The sequence below is a fragment of the Cebus imitator genome, unplaced genomic scaffold (genome assembly GCF_001604975.1).
Source record: "Cebus imitator isolate Cc_AM_T3 unplaced genomic scaffold, Cebus_imitator-1.0 Scaffold18, whole genome shotgun sequence".
Classification (NCBI taxonomy): Eukaryota; Metazoa; Chordata; class Mammalia; order Primates; family Cebidae; genus Cebus; species Cebus imitator.
This window is the reverse complement of record NW_016107333.1, coordinates 13,492,446-13,497,805: the sequence shown is the minus strand read 5'-3', so window position 1 is coordinate 13,497,805 and position 5,360 is coordinate 13,492,446. Positions and strand designations below refer to the sequence as shown.

The 5,360-nt window shown below is 35.1% G+C and overlaps 1 non-coding gene across 1 annotated transcript; it reads left to right on the top strand.

The window, feature by feature from the left end:
* Positions 1-4,413: 4,413 nt before the first annotated feature.
* Positions 4,414-4,554, top strand: LOC119469338. The gene has a single exon (XR_005198131.1). It is a non-coding gene; the product is annotated as a U4 spliceosomal RNA (small nuclear RNA).
* Positions 4,555-5,360: the final 806 nt, after the last annotated feature.

Here is a 5,360-nt window from a genome sequence, read left to right as displayed (position 1 = left end):
TTTGTTAGGGAATTTACTAGTAAATTACATAAACATTCTAATTTAAGCTTATGCATGGATTTTGAGAAAATAAATAGGCTGGGACAGTGAAAGGCAGTGACCTTAACTACACATCTAAAGATTAAAATAGAATTAAAGCAATAACTACAATATATTAAAATTAAACTGACAGAAAGCCTTTAATTTCAACAATGTATTAAATATATTTTGGACATTTAGAGTAAGGAAATGTAAATGTTTCTGTATGGACATTTTACTAATAAGTTTATAAAAATCAACTGGCAAAATATATTTTCTTAACTCTATGGAAAAAGTATAAAAGAAACAACTTATATAAGTACATACTATGTGCAAGATACTATACCTAGTATGATTTTGCTCTGTGTCCCCACCCAAATCTCATCTTGAATTCTAATCCCCACATGTCGAGGGAGAAACCTGGTGTGGGAGGTGATTGGATCATAGGGATGAATTCTCCCATGCTGTTCTCGTGATAGTGAGTTCTCAAGAGATCTGATGGTTTAAAAGTGTGTGGCGGTTCTCCGCACGCTCTCTCTCTCTCCTGCTACCCTGCGAAGAAGGTCCTTGCTTCCCCTTTGCCTTCCACCATGATTGTGTGATTCCTGAGGCCTCATGCTTCCTGTTACACCTGTGGAACTATGAACCAATTAAACTTATTTTCTTCATAAATTACCCAATCTCAGGTAGTTCTTTATAGCAGTGCAAGAATAGACTAATACAGTCCTCATTACAAATCTCTGAGAGAAATGCTTGTAGTATCCCAGTTTACAGATGAGGAAACTGAGGCACAAAGAAGGTAGATTATTTGCCCAAAGCCACTCTGCTAGTGAGTGGGATTCTAACCTGGAGTTAAAACATGAGCGTCTAGGCTCCTAACCATTTCACCATTCTACTTTTGCAGCACAATCAGTAATATTTTAATTTGCTTTGGTTAGAGCAATAAAAATGTCTGGTAAAAATAACATGATGTGGGGGGTTAGTATTATTGCATTATTACTATCACAGCATGGAATTATCCAAATAAATTGTATAGAATTTTAAAAAATATGAGTACATTTCTGGACATCACATCCTTAGGCCTCAGGAACTGAAGACACATTGCAATTTACTATAGGCTAATCAGCAAAAAAAAATTTTAAAAAGCTCCACTGCACCTGGTAGGAAAAAGATAAATAATAATTAACTTTTATTAAATGTTTATGATGTGTCAAACATTATTCTGAGGGCTTTAATTAAGGTATTTAATTCTACCACAATCTTCTAAGATATGTGTTATTATTACTCCCATTTTATGAATAAGGCTAAGTAGGAGTAACATATTCACACTGCCCTCTCCCTCCTCTATTCTTTATTGCTGGAGATTTCCGAATCTTTGTTGTTTTCTTATTTTATATTGGTGGGTGATTTAAAAACTTAGGTGGTTTTTTTCTGGTAAGGAAGGTTGCAACCTTTGGTTTAAGACTGAGTTGAAGGATAATTGCTGCTTCATGACAGAATGCTAAGAAAATGACTTTGAAGGCATTTTGCTTTCTGCCTGCAATGTTACTACTGCGTGATCTGGTTTAGTATAATAATGACCAGGAGCTCTGGTATCTAATTTTTCAAATCCTGGCTCTGCCTCCATCTTAGAGGCAGAGGTTCCTGTTCCTGCTGCTGTAACAAAACATTTTAGGTAATTTATAAGCAACAGAAATGTATTCCTCATAGTTCTGGAGGCTGAAAAGTCCACCATTAAGGCAGCAGCTGATTAGATGTCTGGTCTTCTCTCTGCTTCAGAAATCACACCTTCTCAAGGCATCCTCCCATGGCAGAAGGGTGTGAACAGGGCAAACAGGCTTCCACTGGCACTAAAGGCACTAATCCCATTCATGAGGTGATGTAATCACCGACTACCTTCTAATACCATCACCTCGGGGGTTAGGTTTCAACATATGAATTTTGGAGGAGCACAAACATTCAGGGTATATCAGCCTCTGCTTAGGTAATCTTGTGCAAGTTACTTAACTTCCAAAGACTGCTCTTGCCTGCTTTGTTAGGGTTCCTGGGGTAAGGGTAGGAGAAGGTCATGGGGTGGGGTAGGAGAAGAGCTGATTGAGAAAGAGAATGAAAGAGGCAGGAGGCTATAAAAGTATCTAAAAATGTTTTCTCCCAACCTCATTCGACATTTTCCCTTACTTACTTGATATTTTCTGTTTGTTTAATGATGAAATCTGTTTGACTCCTGTCAGCTTTCTCTTAGTCATATGAGAACTTTCTAGAACTAATGGGCTTGCATGAGAACTGACTCCCAGGCCCACCCATGCTGTTGCAGTGAGATCACTTTTTGTAGCACTCGTTCTCATTCTGCTTGCCATCTTTCTGGATGTGTCACCAACGTTGTCTGTGAACCACACCCACAAAAACAACTCAGAAACAGATTTTTCTTGAACCACATGCGACATTGGTGAAGTGTAGTATTTTTAAGTAGGCCATGTAGCTGTCTAATTGATCACTCTTCCTCTATTGTTGACAAATATTTATTGAGACTCATCCTGTGCTTGGCACCAGTGATAGAAAGACAAATATCCCTGGCTACTTCATATTAGCAGCAAGCCTAGTATGCCTTATACACTGCCAGGGTAGATTTTTTTTTTTTTTTAAAGTTAAGTTGCTTTCCAACTCTTGACTGTGCATAACATTTTCTTAGAACCTGCGGTCTCTATTTTTGTCTTCTGTTTAGCTCTTTCACTAGCATCATTATTTGCAGACACACCAGAGCATCTCAACTTTATTCTACCAGGATCATGATTGATTTATATTCCTCTTTTGGCTCCATTCGGTGGTTTTTCTGCTAGTGCAACCTATTTATATGCACTTACTCTGCACTTTGCACACATTATTGCACACCTTTGTGGTATTACCCCCTGTGAAATCTAGACCTGTGCTATCCAATACTGGATGAATAAGATATTCCACAAATACATTCACTGCATATAGGTGTATATCCATCTATCTCTATAAAGTCTCTCCATATTACCTACAATGTATATTATACATATGTAACTTAAAACTCTAAACAACTTAAGCAACTTAAAGTTAAAAACTTTAAAACTCTAGATATACAGCTAAAAGATGAACTGGCTATAGTCTTTGCCCTTTGTAGTATATAACTAAAGGCCTGCCTGTCTAAAGAAAGCTTCTTGTTTCTGACCATGCTTGTACATAGGATGAGAGTTTGAAAAGTTATAATATAATTGGTAATCTTGTGTCACTGTAAGTTTGGCATATATCATTTCTTAGTGAGAAAGCAGAAGCTTTACTGTGAAATCCTCTCCTTGTCTGCTTTGAAGAATTTTTTATGGCAGAAACTAAACCATAATGCAACTTAAACTTGGAACTAAGCCAAAAAACTAGGATTCATGGGCATATCAGCATCATTATGATGGTGGTGATCATGATGATCGTTACTACCTTACCATTCTCATCCCATCACAAGTATTATTATTACTACTAGTGAGAGTTGTAATTATATTACTATTGTGTCGATTCTTTTACCAAATGAATTCCTCCCCTCTCTTCCCATTTTTTTTTACCTCATCCTAGTTGTGTTTATAGAAACAGAATTGACAATTTACTTAATTACATAATACTAAACAAAAGAATATTGTGTCAAAACTGATTTGACATAGAATGAGGTTGCCTATTAAAGCTGTATTATCATAACATATCTTCCAGACATGATATTTTTTTCTGCTTGCAGCTGAAAGTAGAAATTTTTTTGAAACATATTTAGAATTGCTTCTGGAGTTAGGCATTACTAGATTATCACTAATTGCTTGAGAGAGACCCCACAGTCCTAATTAGACAGAAAAGCGAAAAGCATAGGCAGGGCTACCACATTCAGCCTTGACGATTACACACTGCAGAATCCCAGGACATGCTACTCACACAAACAGTGATGTGGATGGCATTCCCAATGTTGTGCAACAAAGCAACCTGCATATTTGGGAGTACTGAGAATACTGTAGGAAAAAATAAAGAACATTTTATGGAAGTATTTGGTAGATCCATGGTCATTTCATTGTCTTTGAAGGTAAATTTTATTTTTAAATTTAATTCTTTCTAGAAACCATGAATATTAAGAAGCATTATACCTTGAGTGAAAAGAGAAAAAAGTTCTCAGTAGGAGATTCCACAATCAATATTCAATTTCACAAAAGCATACCATTGGAAATGAGAAAAGCAAATGTAAAATTTGGACTTAGAGTGTGTAAAGGACAAATCAATTAGTAGAGACAGTAAACATAGGAGAAAATATTTAAGAAAGGAAATGACTCTAGCAATAGTGCAGATTACATAGCTTGAATTCTCTCGGCACAAAACATCTACTGCCAGCTAAAAAACAAATATTTTAGCTTTGCACAGTGGCAGTATCATAGCCAATGGAGTTTATCCAAGGCATGATTATTGCCAGTTGAAAACTTTTCCCAATACCCCACCATGACAACTTGAAATATAGCCGGCGTTGGCAATTTTTGGCAGTCTCTACAGAGAATGAATCATAAAAGAAAAAAAAAGAATAAAGTTTTAAAGCATATTGCTTACCTCACAAAGATAATAAAGGATATCACCACTCCTCCAATATTGTGACTATTCAAAATGTACTAAATATTCTAGCCAGTGTAATTAGAAAAGAAAAACAAATAAAATTATAAAGATTGGAAAGAAGAAATAAATGATCCGTAAATATACACAGTATGGTTGTTTATATGGAAACATGTAGTTAGGCATAAGAGACTACAAAGTATTAGAATTAGGAATTTAGTAAGGTTGCTGGATATAATATCAATATACAAAAATCAATTACATTTCCATACAGCAAATATTAAGAAATATTACTTTTGAATATATATAAAATAATCAAAAATATGTCTAGGAATTAATCTAGTAAATGGCAAGATTTTTATGAGGAAAATTATGCAACTTTGTTGACATGTCTTAAAGAGGACCTAAATACATGGAGAATATACCACGTTTATAAAAATGTAAACTCAATTCCCTAAAGATGTAAATACTCCTTAAATTAACTATAAATGTAATACAATTCCAATTCAACTCAACCAACAGATCTGAGTAGTGGACTAGAATTGAGTTGCTGGTATTTGAAGTGAATCTGGAATTCTTTGGAGAGTCTAGTATGATTAATGATGCCTCTAATAGAAAAATATTCCCTGTAAATTTTGTTATCAAAAGGATGAATACTCAGATATATGTTACAGATAGAAAATCAATCTTATTTACCGGGAACTTGAATATTTCAAGTGATGATTTCTTGGCAAAGGAATTGCTGTATCAGTTGC